Raw genomic sequence first — 17999 nt, 5'->3', positions numbered from 1 at the left:
GTTTTGGTTTTTAAAGGTGTACCATTGGCCTTAAGCAGTTCCCATAAGGGTTGTTGCCTACGAACTTTTGATATTTCAAACCCCATCTTGTACAATGTAAGCCGCGTTCCGCGTGCTTATCTAGTCCTTGATCCACCTTTCACTTAGTTCACTGTTTTTGGACCGCTTTCCGCTTAGTTCACTGTTTTACTTTCCTTTTTGGACCACCTTCTGCTTAGTCCGGATAGTCGTGTACCATGAACGTCAAGGCTGCCTTTCACTTGTTTATTTTTGACCTTTTTATAACCGGTTTAACTTGTTAAAATTTTAGAATATCTTACCTTGTTTTCTTACTTATCCTTGTAAAGTTTTCATTCCCGGGTTTCGGCACCACTTATGATCGCCCACCGCCCGCGGGGACAATCACAACACGTACGCTCTTGATCACAGGAACAAAAAAGCCCTTTATGCCACAAGTCTCAGACTTATATTGAGAACATCAGCCTATCAGAGAGTAGACTACCAGGAAAGTCAGCCTATCAAGGAACAGTCTCCAGGCAGATACCAGGATCACCTCACGTACAGCAGCCAATCAGAGTTACTTCCTAAAACTTGTTTACGAGTGCAGCTATGTTTGGCAAGCTGCCAGGCACCATCTTAGAGATCAGGCCACGGTGCGGCTCTGGGGCCCTCAGAGCCCGCCCCTGACAGTTGTGATAATTTGGGAGATGATGGTGGTCTGAGGTAAAACATAAGGTAACAGGGATCAAGGGAAGCAAATAATTCTAAAGCAGGAAGCAGAGACAATATGCAGATGCACGGTGGTGTGTGTGTATATGTGTGTGTGTGTAAGGGAAGAAAATGAAGGAGGTTCAATGTATTGACACTACAACATATGAGCTGTGTGAATACACAGGAACTTAAGACATTTCTTCCATTAAAATCTCACAATCTAGCAAATATTTAAAAATTCTGTAAAATTGAATTTTAAATATTACAATATTATACAAAAAGTAAAATGATATGATTGAAATGGAATATGGTATAGTGGTCCCTCAAAAAAGTTAAAAACAGAATTACACTGTGCAGTTATACCACTCCCAGATCTAAACCCAGAAGAAGTGAAAACACAATCTTGAACAGATGTTTATATGCCCACATTCATAGTATTATTGTTTACAGAAGTTAAAATATAGAAGCAACTGCAGAGCCCTTTGATAGAGGAATCAATAAACAAACTGTGGAACATATGTAAGTGCGTGAAAAGAGAGTCCTCATGACACAATCTACAACATGAACAAATCCTGAAGACATTATACTAAGGGAAATAATTGAAATAAGTCAGTTACAAAAAATACTGTGTTATTCCATTCCTATGAGGTAGTCAGTAAATTTCAGAGACAAAAAGAATGGTAATTTTCAGGGACTGGAGAAAGGGGTGGAATAGGAAGCTGTCAAATGGGTACAGAGTTTCAGTTTTGCACATAGACAAAAGTTCTGAAGACAGAGATAGGTGGACAATGATGTGAACATATTTAATGTATAAAAACTATACACTTGAAACTGATTAAAATGAAAAATTTCATGGTATACATATATTACTGGAATTTTATAAAGAGAAAAATATGTTACACAAAACAAAATTTTATAAAATTGCACAAGACAATGATATAATTATATAACTTAGTACATAAATACAGAAAATAAATGCAACCTCCAGTCAGAGGAAGGTATTGCACCCAGAGGCTAGGTTGTATTCAGGAGAGGATTTATGAAAAACTTTTTTTGAAGGTTACAAGGCACAGGCCCCTGTTAGAGCAACAGAATAGGCAATCGGGAGGGGTGAACTGATACGAACACAAAGCGCAAAGATGGGAAAACCCAGGTTATTCTGAAGTACAGTGAGTAGGCCATTTAGCTAAAAGGGGATATTTTCATTGAGAAATAGTTTGAAATAGTTGGAAAAAGTAGCTTACAGACATTTTATAAAAATCTCTAAGTACTGGATTAACAAATGCACTTTATAGCTTAATGAGTGCACTGGTCACAAAGGTATTTGAATAAGGGAATATCAAGGTCAAGGTGATGTGTGAGAAGGATGTTATGGTCTTTTGATTATTGTTTTTAGAACAACTTAAAACTGGTAGATTCTGATGAATATTAAATAATGATAAAATAATTTTGCTTTCAATTACACTGTCAATCAATACTTTTCTAATTTTTTTAATGTGTTAATTAATTTAACCTTAACATTTTGTACAGAACATTAAAGTAGTTATTGTTAAGTATTCCCATTTACTTAAGTGTGAATTCTAAGGCACAGGGCAGTGATTTAGATAATGGAATTGGTATTTAAACATAGATAATCTTGATACCATTCCAGAACTCTTTTTCACTATTTATGCTGTGGCTTTTTAAAATAACTTTTAAGATCACTATTAGTGGGTTGGGGAGATAGCTCAGTCAGTAGAGTGCTTGCCTTGCAAGCATCAAGGCCCTGAGTTTGTATACCCAGTGCCAAAAAAACAAAAAAATAAAATAAAATAAAGATCACTATTAGTATGCCCTGTGTTATCAGCAACAATATTTCAAAATTATAAATGCAGTAATTTTTTATCTGTATATATTTACCACATGTCAATCTGTATTGAGTAATCTGCAGAAATAAGAAGCACATCAGGTGACTGAAACCATCGTGTGACATCACTTGAGTAGGTCCTGTGGGAACTGACATGGATCTGGCTAGTCCTTCATAGGGAGAAGGAAACAAAGAATTAAATGTACTGAAATCCATTAAGATTATAGAGGATTTCTTAGTTCCTACTCTCATCATGTCTCCATTCACAAGGATTCTGAGATGGCTACTCCATGGCTTCTTGAAGCTTCAACAAAGTTGGTTTTATAAATTCTGCTGAGTCCATGTAGTCTTGGGCCAGCATATCATTATATAATTAAACTAAGTACAATAATTCTACGACCACAGATTTTTACTTACTTTTATGTGATGAATGTACCTGGCATAATGTGTAGAAGTTTAGTTTACCTTAATGTAATCTAAAGATGTTTTCCTTTTGTTCATAAGTCATGGTGTCAAAATTATAATTGAAATTAAATTAATCCAAAATAGGTCAATGACACTGAAATACACAATTTTACTTGCCACAGTTATAAGCTTTTATCACCTTTAACATAATTCTAACATTCACTTGCTATGCAAATTTTTTATTAAAAATTCTGGTCATTATTTTACAATCCAGTTGAGTTTTACTGACAATTTCCTTGCAGAAGTTCATTAAGAAAAGGTACCCATGGAATATAAATTACAATGCATTCCATACTCTTCTTGTTACATGGATAAGTTTAGACTAAGAGAGACATCATTGTTTTTGAGTATTACTAATTGCTGTAAATGATGCAAAACATTTGCCATCCCTTTGCCAATTTAATATGAAATACACTAATTATCCAGAAATGAAAACTAGAGTTATCATCTCTGTAAGCTTCTAAATCCTGATAACTTGAAGAAGGAGCAATTTTGAAAGGTATCTTAAGAAAATAAATTAATTTTTACCCTATATTTTATTTCAAACAAGAGAAAATTTATTTTAGGCTGAGATTACTATTACATATAACTTTATATTACTCATAACTTTATGTATCTGATTAAAATATGAAGAATAACAAAAAGGTTAAATTAATACTTCATTACATTGGATAAAAATTGCATAAGCAATACCACAAAGTTAAATCATGGCTAACAATGTAAATAGAACAATGCTGACACCAATTTATTTATTATCAATTTTACTATTAATCTCCCAACTTTGGGAAATAAGGACAACAAATTATTTTCTATAATTTTTGGTAATTAATAAGATGGAGGGTAGCTTTCTAATTTATCTTTCAGGTGCTTAGACTGAGTTATAAGGAGGTAACAGACAGAGCTATAAATCTGCTTATCCTATCACTTTGCAAGTTGTCAAATGTAGTTCATCCAATACTTTATTCTCTTGCTCATGAGAAGATCATGAACTAGCATGCTTGTCCAAATAGGTTCCTGTTCTACAATCAGAATTTTGGTATTGGTATGAAACAAAATAAACAATCTCTCAAAGTCAACTAACTAAATATCACATGATTACACACAAGCAACTTTTTATCATTAATGAAAATGACTATATTGTAATTCCTAAACCTCTGATTTTCACTGGTCATAAAAAAAGGTAGAATTTTCATAAGGATCAATAACAACTTACAGTGTAAAGATTCAAATTTAATTGGCCCTCACTTACTTGAAGCCCCAAGTGTATTTAATATGTAATAAAATATATAAATAATGAAAGCAACCAAGATGATCATATTATCTCATGGGATAATCAGAATTTCTTTTCTCTGTTTTTTGTTTCTTTATTTTCTTCTCCCTTTTGTTAAGTACTGGAGATTTAACCCAGGGCCACTTTACAACTGAGTTTGAAAAGATAGAAAAAGCTTGCACCTGTTTAAATACAAGGCTCTTCCCAAACTGCCCTCAACCCCTCATAAAAGCTGCAAAGAATTTTTGTCTCATCTTTTATCTTATCTGTAAAGGCCAGGTGGCTGACACAAAAGCAAACTTTGCTGGCACAAAAAGCAAACTTAAAGATAATGACAACCTTCCTCTCGGAGGTCAGGGTGACCCAGAGCTTAAAATAACTTGCTTTGTATACAATTTTATATGTTAACCAATTAAAAAGAACACTGTAAAACTGCTTGCCTTTCATTATAAAAACCCTGCTAAACAAGGGCTCGGGGTCTCTTAGCGTCACAGGGTTACTGAGTGCTTGGAGGACCAGGCTCGAGCTTGCTAATAAAAGACTTTGTTGCTTGCATTGATCATGGTCTCTGATGGTCTTTGTGCGGTCTTGAGCTGCTGGGCACAACAAGTTATTATTTTGAGTTAAGATCTTGCTAAATTGTTTAAGGGCTTTGCTAACTTGCTGAGGCTGGCCTTGAACTTTCAATCATCCTGTCTCAGTCTCCCAAACCACTGGGATTGCAGGCATGCATCAATGCACCTGGCAGTAATCAGAATTTCTTAATGGCCTGTGAGAAGATAAAATTTGCTTTGCTTGCTTTGAAGAAGTTAGAGCCAAAATTTAAAGCACTCAGAGTATTCCCAGATAAAAGTGGATTTTTGATGGTCTTTGACATTCTTTTTGCATTTTGAATACTCATGCATGGTTTGTCTGTCACACCCATTGATTTTGCGGTTATGTCAAAGAACAGTAAAGGCAGTTTGACAAAGAGAGAAGGGAAATAACAACATAAACTATGTTCAAGAAGAGACTGTATAATCTGTGCAGACATGTTATTTTTTGTTTAAACATAGGTGGCCCACTCATTTTCTTTGTAAGAAAGGAAATATAAGTAGGAATTTATGCTTCAAACAAATAGCAAAATACTAAGTGAGTACAAGTATACAAATCGCCAAAGACAAATTCACCATTTAAAAAGTAAATTTTTAATCCATTACTGGGTAATGACCTGAAAAACTCATACTTATAAAATTTAGTAAAATTTTCCAAAAGTGAATCTATTGTAATATTTTGTGAAAAATTAAAAATGCAGTTTTGGAAAACTGCATGGGTTTTTTAAAACCAAGTTCTATGAAAGCATTCTGAGAGTAACAAAAATTTCAAAGCTACTCTACAAAGTTCTTTCTTTTTCTAGTAGAAATAATTTACTCAAAACAAAAAGGACATCTAATTTTGTCTTACTTTCAAGTCCCTTATAATCAGATTACCTAAAATGATATAAGTAAAGAACTACCAATTAAATTATTAAGCACATAATAAATGCAGTCATGGTGGCAAGCATATAAGTGATCCAATTTCAGAGGTGGTTTTTAAATTCCTGGGTCTTGGGACTTATTTTAAGTTCTCAAAATTGATTAAAAACCCCAAATATTTTTTCTTATATTTATTAGAGCTGATGTTTGCCATAAAATGAAAAAAAAATTAAAACATTTAGTTATGCATTAGAAACACCTCTCATGTTACACAAATAACATTTTTATAAAAAAATTTTCCAAAAAAATTAGTTAAGAATGGACTTTTTAACATTTCAGTAAATGTGTTTGGAGTTTATTTTGATAGAAGATAGCTGTATTCTATATTTGCTTTTGCTTTCTATCTGTTGTGATATGATGCTTTACTCCATATCACAATATATCATAATATACATAGCTATATAAAGAAAATAAAATCTCACAGATATGAAATTTGAAAAGAGGATAAACTTTTAAAAAGTATTTTCTAATTGTGGATAGTGTTCTTTGATATATTTGAATTAGAGTAAGTTTTTTCTCAAAGGTTATATGGTAACTGAAACTCTATCAATGAACTATTCATACTTATATTAAAATTCACTAGTCTATCTTGCACTGTAAATGAACCTTTTACCAACATAATTCTATAATATGAGGTGGTGATAGCTGGAAAAATATTTGTTCTTGAGTTATAGATTAAAATTTTTATATAATTTCATCAAAATAAGAAAAGAAAAACCTCTATTTGTTAATATCACCACTGATCCCATTAGAAAAGTTTCTAAGTAGTGGGAAAATATTAAGCTTAAAGTAGCAGATCTAAATTTTCAAAATCTAATTTGAAATTGAAAACCTGAATTTTACTATTGGCAAGGAATACCTACAGTTGATTTTCTTGAAGTGACAAGCTTAGTTCATACATTTTCAAGAAAAATCTGCCAAATATTTAATTCTGAATATCCACAGTTTGTCTGTTGGTCATTTTTTCTAGTAAAAATAATGTTCCTTGAAAAGTAAAAAAAAAAAAAAAAAAACAAAAAAACAAGGGGGTTAGTTCAGCTTGGAGGCAATCACCCAAAAATTTTTCCTTGAGATAACTATAGTATTTCTGTGTGCATTCCATGTTGTTTTTTTATATAATTCATATTTCATTATACATTACACAACACAAAAATACTAATCATTTACTCAAGAAGGAAATTTAATAAAATTAATGCATTTTACTGCTTTGCAAAATATTTTAAGTGTAACTGAGACTTTTTTTCTCAGTGGTGAAGAATTCCATGATATACTTTGGTGACACTGCTTGAATGTATACCAGGAAACAGCAGTTCTATCCTTATTGCTTCTGGATCAACAGTGCAAATATTAACAAAGGGAAAAAAGCAAATAACATTTAGTGCACTTCTGCCAATATATTTTATACCTCTGGACAACCCCTGAAAGGGTATCAGAAACCAGGGGTCCTTGGGCCACACCTGGGAACCCACACCTTTAAGTATTTGTTGCTAACAACTAATGTAAACCACCCACAAAATTCTGTCAAATATTGTTCACTGGGCTCAGAGGAAATTTCCAAACTCACATGAAAGTGATAACACATTGTGACAATTGTTGTTCTTTTATGCCTAATCACCTGGAAGTATTGATAAATATTTAATCATTCCATACCAAAATCTGCTAGCTTTAATTCCCCTTTTTAATTAATGAGAAGGTTCTCTGGTTTCAAGTCTCAATGCAACACCATTCTTCTGTAGTAATAAGTTAACCCACATAGAATTTGGTAGAGAAACAGCTACAAAAGCAAATAAGTAAAAATTACTCTTACAGATATCAAGATATAATTTGCTATTAGTAGAAAAGCAATTGTTCAAGAATAGTAAAAGAAAAAAAAACAAAAAAATATAATTTTAAGGACAATGCCTTTTCCATTTTGAGTAGTTTTCTCAATTTTAGTTCATTGTTCAATCTGAGGCATCTATCAATTTTGTCAACAGTGTCTATGAAAATAAATATTATAAATATAACAAAATTTTGTTTTCATAGTGATAGTTCATTTATTAGAGAAAGCAGCCTAAACAGATGTATCCTCTATACTACTAAATCTTATAGCTTGATTATAAAATTCCAGTATGTCAATCAAACACAGGCACTTCCTTCCTTAAAAAAATAAAACTTCTGATCTGGTTCAGTACCTTTAAATATAGCATTGAACTTGGTGGCTTTATGTGAAGTCTCAGGTATCATAGAGAATGGGGCTGCATACCCTGGCAAATTACCAGTTATAAAAATAACTCAATCAGCTTTTAACACCTACTTCCTGGATATTTTACTTTTAGCAACTCCTACTCAGTTTTAAAATCAGCTGTAATTCAAAGAGGGGTAATGCACTCTAGTGCTCTGAAAAAAGCAATTCCTACAAGGCTAATGTTAGAGGTTTTTTTGGGGATTGTGGTGAAAAAAAGAGATGTGGAATACATCTTGAATTTCTGGAGTTACCAAAAAGAACTTTAAGTACTGAAGATTCAAGAGGTAACTTTGGTTCACTTGTAGATAAAAATACCAAGAATAAGCCAAGGCAGCAGAAGATTTAATGGCAGGAATGCCTTTGGTGGTTTTTTGGAGGGGGTGTAGTAGGGATTGAACTCAGGAGCACATTACATAGGAGCAATGCCACCAACTATTTTGCATTTTAATTCTGAGACAGAGTCTAATAAAATTGCTCAGGTTGGCCTCAAATTTGTGATCCTACTACCTTAGTTTCCCAATAAGCTGGTTTGTGCACATGCACCACCATGCCTGCCCTGAATAAATTGTAAGCTGTGAAGTCTTCAGATTCCACATAATTATTTATGTGTTTTGAAAACTCTAAAGTCACTACTTTATTATACTCCTGGTGGGTTGCATTGGGGTTACAGTGGTAAACACCACTACCTTTCAATATATTCCTATTAAATTTTACATTTGGAAATGTGATTTTAACAAACAATAAAATACTTTGCAACTATTTAGACCTGATTTAAAAGACTTCTCAAACCTCTGTCAAATTATAATTATAGACTATTTTATTTCCAAATTATTGCTAATATAAAAGCAGAAAAAACAGAATTTTAAAAACTGAGATCTAAAAATAGCCTTCACAACACCTTGCAAAGGAAAATGTAAACTATGATGAAAACAAACCTCATGGAATGTATATGGAAATACTTTTAAAACCTTGTTCTAAAATTCTTAGCAATGTGCTAGCAGTATGTTCAGACCTCTCTTTCATTAACAGAAACTGGCTTTCCTTTATATTTACCAAATTCACTATTTAATAAAAATGCAGGTTTGAAGTTACTGATTTATTATCTACAGAATTATAAAGGTCTCAAACACACCAGATGGGACACTTCATTTTCAAAATAGGTTTCTATAAATTGTTGGTGAACTTTGGACAAATAAAATCTTTGAAAATGTAAAATATATCACTCAGAACAAAGAAGTCTATAAGAACACAGGTATGTCAAGTGCTTTTATTTATCTGATAACATCTAGGTTTCTTCTGGGTCTGATAATTATAGAAAACTTCTTTAGCATTATTTGAATTCTTAGATGTACTACAGAAACACAATTAACTTATGATTTCTGCTAACAATACAGATAGTTACTTCAAGCAAAGAAATCACAATAACTATATATTTCTTGTCTTACATGATGCATAACCCTGAAAAATCACTGTTATTTTATAATTTAATACAATTTTAAATATATTAGGGGAGTTCAACATTTAAAGGTGACCTTTGGCAGAATGTATCCATCATTTGGATTTTATATCAGATAGTACAATATACCCAGATTTATTCTACACATATAGGACAATCAGTTGCAATGTGAAATAAAATATCAAAAATATTTTAGAAGACTTTTAAAATGAAGCAGTTTTACAAAATGTATGATTCTAGGAAATCTGTAGTACAGTAAACAGAAGCTGAGTAAATAAGCCAAACAAAATTGCAAAGACTGGTTCTGAGGTTGGTATATTATGCTGTGCAAACTAGCTCATTTTCTTCACACTTTAACAATACACAATAAATATATCTATACATTGTGCATACACAGAATGTTCCCACAGTCATCCAAATACTATTTTAGGTCTTTTTTTTAATTGTAAACAAATGGGATACATGTTGTATCTCTGTACATGGCATAAAGGCATACCACTTGTGTAATCATAATTTTACATAGGGTGATGTTGGTTGATTCATTCTGTTATTTTTCCCCTTCCCTCTCACCACTCCCACCCCTCTGTTCCCTGTATACAGTCCTTCCTTCTTCCATGCTTGCCAACCTCCCTAACCCTAACACTAAACACTCCCACCCCCCATTATGTGTGATCATCCACTTATTAGCGATATCATTTGTCCTTTGGCTTTTTGAGATTGACTTATCTCACTTAGCATGATATTCTCCAATTTCATCCATTTGCCTGCAAATGCCATAATTTTATCATTCTTTATGGCTGAGTAATATTCCATTGTATATATATACCAAAGTTTCTATATCCATTCATCAATTGAAGGACATCTAGGTTGGTTCCACAATCTGGCTATTGTGAACTGAGCAGCTATGAACATTGATGTGGCTGTATTTCTGTAACATGCTGATTTTAAGTCCTTTGGGTATAGGCCAAGGAGTGGGATAGCTAGGTCAAATGGTGGTTCCATTCCAAATTTTCTAAGGAGTCTCCACAGTGCTTTCCAGAGTGGCTGCACTAATTTGCAGCCCCACCAGCAATGTATGAGTGTACCTTTCTCCCCACATCCTCGCCAACACCTGTTGTTGCTTCTATGCTTGATAATTGCCATTCTAATTGGGGTGAGATGGAATCTTAGAGTGGTTTTGATTTGCATTTCTCTTATTACTAGACATGTTAAACATTTTTCCATATGTTTGATGATTGCTTGTACATCTTCTTCTGTGAAGTGTCTGTTCATTTCCTTAGCCCATTTGTCGATTGGATTATTTGCATTCTTGGTGTAGAGTTTTTTGAGTTCTTTATAGATTCTAGAGATTAGTGCTCTATCTGAAGTATGATGGGCAAAGATTTTCTCCCACTCTGTAGGCTCTTTCTTTGCATTGCTGATAGTTTCTTTGCTGATAGAAAGTTTTTTAGTTTGAATCTATCCCAGTTATTGATTCTTGCTTTTATTTCTTGTGCTATGGGAGTCCTGTTGAGGAAGTCTGGTCCTAAGCTGAAATGTTGAAGCTCTGGGCCTACTTTTTCTTCTATAAGATGCAAGGTCTCTGGTCTGTTTCCGAGGTCCTTAATCCATTTTCAGTTTAGTTTCATGCATGGTGAGAGATATGGGTTTATTTTCATTCTGTTGCATATTTATTTCTAATTCTCTCAGCATCATTTGTTGAAGAGGCTATCTTTTCTCCATTGCCTATTTTTGGCCCCTTTGTCTAGTATGAGAAAATTGTATTTATTTGGGTTTGTGTCCGTGTCCTCTATTCTGTACCATTGATCCACCTGTCTATTTTGGTATCAGTACCATGCTATTTTTGTTACTATTGCTTTGTAGTAGAGTTGAAGATCTGGTATTGTGATACCCCCTGCATCACTCTTTCTGCCAAGGATTGCTTTAGCTATTCTGGATTTTTTATTCTTCCAGATGAATTTCATAATTGCTTGCTCTATATCTGTAAGTTACATCATTGGGATTTTAATTGGAATTGCATTGAATCTGTATAGCACTTTTGGTAGTATGGCCATTTTGACAATATTAATTCTTCCTATCCAAGAACATGGGAGATCTTTCCATCTTCTGAGGTTTTCTTTAATTTTATTCTTTAGTGTTCTGTAGTTCTCATTGTAGAGGTCTTTCACCTCTTTTGTGAGATTGATTCCCAAGTATTTTATTTTTTTTGAGGCTATTGTGAATGGGGTAGTTTTCCTAATTTCTCCTTCTGAAGATTCATCACTTAGGTATAAAAATGCCTTAGATTTATGTGCATTGATCTGATATCCCACTACTTTACTGAATTCACTTATGAGATCTAAAAGTTTTCTGGTGGAATTTCCTGGCTCCTCTAAGTATATAATCATATCATCAGCAAATAGGGATAGTTTGAGTTCTTCTTTTCCTATTTGTATCCCTTTAATTTTTTTGGTCTGTCTAATTACTCGGGCTAGAGTTTCAAGGACGATATTGAATAGGACTGGTGAAAGAGGGCATCCCTGCCTTGTTCCAGTTTTTAGGGGGAATGCTTTCAGTTTTTCAGCATTTAGAATGATATTAGCCATGGGCTTAGCATACATGGCCTTTGCAATGTTAAGGAATGTTCCCACTATCCCTATTTTTTCCAGTGTTTTGAGCATGAAGGGGTGCTGTATTTTATCAAATGCTTTTTCTGCATCTATTGAAATAATCATGTGAATCTTGACTTTAAGTCTATTGATATGGTGAATTACATTTATTGATTTCCTGATGTTGAACCAACCTTGCATCCCTGGGATGAAACCCACTTGATCATGGTGCACTATCTTCTTAATATGTTTTTGTATGTGATTTGCTAAAATTTTGTTGAGAATTTTTGCGTCGATGTTCACTAAGGATATTGGTCTAAAATTTTCTTTCCTCGATGTGTCTCTGTCTAGATTAGGTATCAGGGTAATATTGGCTTCATGGAATGAGTTTGGGAGGTTTCCCTCCTCTTCTATTTTATGGAATACTTTTAGAAGTATTGGAATGAGCTCTTCTTTAAAGGTTTTGTATAATTCGGCTGAAAACCCATCTGGTCCTGGACTTTTCTTTGTTGGTAGGCTTTTGATGACCTCTTCTATTTCATTGCTTGAAATAGATTTATTTAAATTGTGTATGTCCTTCTCATTCACTTTAGGCAATTCATATGTCTCTATAAACCTGTTGATGTCTTCAAAATTTTCTATTTTGTTGGAGTATAGATTTTCAAAATAGCTTCTAATTATGTTTTGTATTTCAGTCATGTCTGTTGTGATATTTCCTTGTTCATTCTGAATTTTAGTGATTTGGGTTTTCTCTTGTCTTCTCTTTGTTAGTGTGGCTAAAGCTTTATCAATTTTGCTTATTTTTTCGAAGAACCAACTATTCATTTTGATAATTTTTTGTATTGTTTCTTCTATTTCAATTTCATTGATTTCAGGTCTGAATTTAACTATTTCCTGTCTTCTAGTACTTTTGGTGTTGGTCTGCTCTTCTTTTCATAGGTCTTTGAGCTGTAGTGTTAGGTCATTTATTTGTTGAGTTTTACTGCTTTTATTAAATGCTCTCCATGAAATAAATTTTCCTCTAAGTACTGCTTCTGTAGTGTCCCAGAGATTTTGATATGATGTTTCTTTGTTCTCATTTACCTCTAAGAATTTTTTAATTTCCTTCCTAAAATTTTCTGTTATCCATTCATCATATAATAGCATATTGTTTAATCTCTAGGTGTTGGAGTAGTTTCTGTATCTTACTCTTTCATTTATTTCTAACTTCAATCCATTTTGATCTGATAGAATGCAAGGTAGTGTCTATCTTCTTGTATTTGTTAACATTAGCTTTGTGGCCTAATATATGGCCTATTTTATAGAAGGATCCATGTGCTGCTGAGAAGAAAGTGTATTCGCTCTTGGTTGGATGGTTTATTCTATAAATGTCTGTTAAGTCTAAATTATTGATTGCGTTATTGAGATCTGTGGTTTCTTTGTTCAATTTTTGTTTGGAAGATCTGTTCAGTGGTGAGAGAGGCGTGTTAAAATCACCTAGTATTATTGTGTTATGGTCTATTTGGTTTCTAACATTGAGAAGGATTTGATTGAAATACAAGGGTGAGCCACTGTTTGGGGCATAGATATTTATGATTGTTATATCTTCCTGATTTATGCTTCCTTTAAGCAGTATGAAATGTCCTTCTTTATCCCTTCTGACTAGCTTTGACTTGAAGTCCACTTTATCTGAAATGAGGATGGATACCCCAGCTTTTTTGCTGGGTCCATGTGCATGGTAAGTTTTTTCCCATCCTTTCACCTTTAGTGTTTGGGTATCTCTATCTAAGAGATGAGTCTCTTGCAGGCAACATATTGTTGGATCTTTCTTTTTTATCCAATCTGCCAGTCTATGTCTTTTGATTGATGAATTCAGGCCATTAATATTCAGGGTTATTATTGAGATATGATTTGTATTCCTGGTCATTTGACTCATTTTATTCATTTATTTATTTATTTTTGACAGGACTTGGTTCCTCTTTATTTGAGAGTTCCTTTAGGATAGCTCCTCCCTTTGCTGATTTGCTTCTTTGTTTTTCATCTCTTCTTCATGAAATATTTTGCTGAGAATGTTCTGTAATGCTGGCTTTCTTGTTGTATATTCTTTTAGCTTTTGTTTATCCTGGAAGGATTTTATATTGTCGTCAAATCTGAAGGTAAGTTTTGCTGGGTATAAGATTCTTGGTTGGCATCCATTTTCTTTTAGGGCTTGAAAAATGTTATTCCAGGCCCTTCTAGCTTTTAAGGTCTGGACTGAAAAATCTGCTGATTTCCAAATTGGTTTCCCCCTGAAGGTAATTTGGTTCTTTTCTCTCACAGCCTTTAAGATTCTGTCTTTATTTTGTATGTTAGGTATCTTCATTATAATGTGCCTTGGTGTGGGTCTGTTGTAATTTTGTGTATTTGGAGTCCTATAAGCCTCTTGAACCTGATTTTCCATTTCATTCTTCAGATTTGGGAAATTTTCTGAAATTATCTCATTGAATAGGTAGTTCATTCCTTTGGTTTGTTTCTCTAAGCCTTCCTCAATCCCAATAATTCTCAAATTTGGCCTTTTCATGATGTCCCATAGTTTTTGGAGATTCTATTCATGACTTCTTACCATCTTCTCTGTTTGTTTGACTTTGTTTTCCTGGTTAAATATTTTGTCTTCAATATCTGAGGTTCTGTCTTCCAGGTGTTCTACCCTATTGGTTGTGCTTTCTATGGAGTTCTTAATTTTGTTTATTGTTTCCTTCATTTCAAGGATTTCTGTTTGTTTTTTTTTCAATATCTCTAACTCTTTGTTGAAATGGTCTTTTGCTTCCTGTATTTGCTCTTTTAACTGTCGATTGGTGCATTCATTCAATGCCTGCATTTGCTCTTTCATCTCATCATTCAATGCCTGCATTTGCTCTTTTATCTCATCGTTTGCTTCCCTGATCATTTTAATTATGTACATTCTGAACTCCCTTTCTGTCATTTCTTCTGCCATGCTATCGTCGGATTTTAGTGATGTAACATCCAGATTTGTGTGGGGCATTTTCTTCCCTATTTTTCTCATATTGTTCAGGAATCAGTGGGTCATTAAGATATTCCAGATTTCCTCTATTGACTTATAATGTCCCTGAAGATTGTTAGTATATCCCCTCTTATCCTTCAGTAGCCTGAAGTCTTGGAGGAAGTTGATAATTCGGTGCTCCACAAGGAAGCTAACTCTCTAGGGTTGGTGACCCTCAGGTGGTGTATATTCCCCGATAGTGGGCAGAGGTCCCTCCACGTGTTGACCAATGGTCATCCAAAGGGGATCTAGGCTGCAGGCTGAGGCAAGGCCTGTTTGGGCCTCTGTCTCTGGTTTTACCGTTCTTGTGGGAAAACCTCACCTGGCAGGGAAGTTTCACCCAGTGGGGAGGTCTCGCTGGTCAGTTCCCCTCCTAGAGGTTCCCCTCAATCTACAACTACCACGTGGGCTGGGCTGTCTTCCTCTACAATGTTCCCAGGGGCCCGGACCTACCTCCTGGGCCTGGGAGCCTCTCTTTTCACAGACGAGTCTCCTTAGGCTGACTCTCCTTAGAGAATCTTCCTGTAGTCCTGGAAACTTCGTTCCACCCCTAGGCATGTCTCTGTGCAGCTCTTCCACCGAGAAGTGGGTCCTGGGACCCTGCTCTGCACCTAATCGCCCTGCGCTGCGGCCCCTCCTCTGAGCCGCCACCCAGAGCCCCGTACAACAGCTCCCAGACCCAGAAACCCACCATACACCTCTTCCCTTGGACAGCTTCCTGGTTTCCAACACAGTCACTAGGAGTCCAAGCAACTCACTTTTCCTCTCCTCCTCCCACCAACTGCCCGTAGCCCTAGGCAGTCACTCCAAGTCCAAGTGACCCACCCTGTTCCTTCTCCTCTTCGGGAGGTACTCCCCTGGTGTTCAGGAGTGCTGGTTCAGAGACCAAGCAAGCCACCATGCTCCTCCTCCAGGCAAGCCACCAGTGTTTAGGAGCGGTCGCTTTGAGTCCAAAGAAGTCACCACTCACCTCCTCCTCTGGCAACCGCCTGTGGCTCTCATGCAGTCACTCCTAGACCAAGCGACCTGCCGTGCTTCTCCTCTTCCTCTGGGCAACCTCCTGGTGTTCAGAAGCAATTGTTCTGAGTCCAAACAGCTCACCACACAGCTCTTCCTCAGGCATTCGCCCGGAGCCCCAGTGGTATCTCCGAGTCCAAGCACTGTGCTGAGCCACCTCCTCTATGATGATCCCAGTGGTCTGTGTTTACCACTCCAGCGGGGGGAGGGGCATCTCACCGAGCAACTCTACTTCACAAAGTTCCCTGCGTTCCGGGGCTACCGCCCCTTCCGGGATGCCTCCCCAATGGGAGAGACTCACCCGGCAGCTTTGAGTTGGTCCCAAGTCTCTCCCTATTTCCTCTTTTGAATCCTGCATCCTGGAGCAACATGAAGTGCAGCTGCCCTCTAGTCCGCCATTTTGAAAAACTATTTTAGGTCTTTATCCTGAAAAATCATAACATTTTACTACATGGTAACATAGTTTTCAGAATGAATGACTAATTCACTTAATAGTGTTTAATTTTTTAAAGAAAATAGATTTTCAGGAAGAGATACAGAATGCACCACCTAATCTATTTAAATACCAATAAATAAACAAAATTGACCTTGAGACTGTTTAAAAAGTCTAAATATCTATTACTAAAGCAAACTAAAATACTGAGTTTTTATTAAAAGCTTACCAGATACTCAAGGATCAGGGTCAAAGATTTTTCTGTGTGAACAATATCTTGTAAGGTTACTATGTTTCCATGCTTTAAATTGTTTTAAGAGTGAAACTGTAAAACAGAGATGAAAGTCAATTGTTTAGTCTGTGGAAGATGTGATTTTACAAAAACACCAAGTAAGTTTAACATATAAACCAACTGCATGTAAAATTCTCTTAAGTTAAAAACAGCAATTTTCCAAGGAGATTAGTAGTAGAAAAACTAAATGTATCAACTTTTTCTTTTTTTATGAGTTTGAGTTTGATATTATAGTACCTGAATCATCTCTAATATTACAACTCTCCATCTTCTGCTGTTTTTCCTTGAATGTTAATTTTTGAGCCTCTAATATTAATTATAATATTAATTATAGTACAAATATACTTTTATCCCACCATGTTGCTAATCAGTTGCCTCAAACATTATTTATTTATTTATTTTTGTACAAGGGATTGAACCTGAGACACATCTCCAGCCCCTCTGCTTTTTCTTTAATTTTTATTTTGAGGCACGGTCTAGCTAAGTTGCTGAGGCTGGCTTCAAGCCTGCCAACCTGCCTCAGCATCCTGAGCCACTGGGATTAAAGGCATCTACCACCATGCCTGTTTCAAATCAATTTTGAAAAATTCACTTTTTAAATAAAATTGTACAATGACATGTTTATACACAGTTCATTTATTTCTTATATTTAATATATGCAGCTAATTTACAGTTACCATGTGTTCCATGTTCCAGTATATAAAATTTCTCTATCAGATATTTATCTATGTCAGTACTTTTAATGATTTCATAGTATTTCACTATATATTAAGAGAATTAATTTCTTTCCACTGAATATGTTACTTTTAGAAATAATTTTTGAAGAATTATATCTTCTGGTCACCTATTATTTCTATCTTCTTTTATTTATTAAAATTACTCTTATACAACTTTGGTTTTAAAATAGTCTAAATAAATATACTTTCTCTTATTGCTGTACTGTGTGTGCATTCTTCATTTTCCAAACTGAGCTCTTTTAATGCCACCAAATTCTCTGTCAGTTTACTTCTTCCTTTATAAAGTGCTGCATATGTGCCCTATAAAACATATTTTGGAAGAAAAAGTCAAGAGTACCATAAGAGGGTAACAATGAAGAACAATAACTGAATTTCTAATTTGTAAACATGCTGAATTCCATCTTGCAAAGAAACTCTACAATGT

General features: G+C 34.8%; 1 pseudogene; it reads right to left on the bottom strand.

Moving 5' to 3' along the window:
* Positions 1-2606: 2606 nt before the first annotated feature.
* LOC124974250 (cyclin-dependent kinase 17-like) overlaps positions 2607-17999 on the bottom strand; it is a 37557-nt pseudogene continuing 22164 nt past the window's right edge.

This window comes from Sciurus carolinensis, unplaced genomic scaffold (assembly GCF_902686445.1).
Source record: "Sciurus carolinensis unplaced genomic scaffold, mSciCar1.2, whole genome shotgun sequence".
Lineage (NCBI taxonomy): Eukaryota > Metazoa > Chordata > Mammalia > Rodentia > Sciuridae > Sciurus > Sciurus carolinensis.
This window is presented reverse-complemented; position numbering and strand designations above follow the sequence as displayed.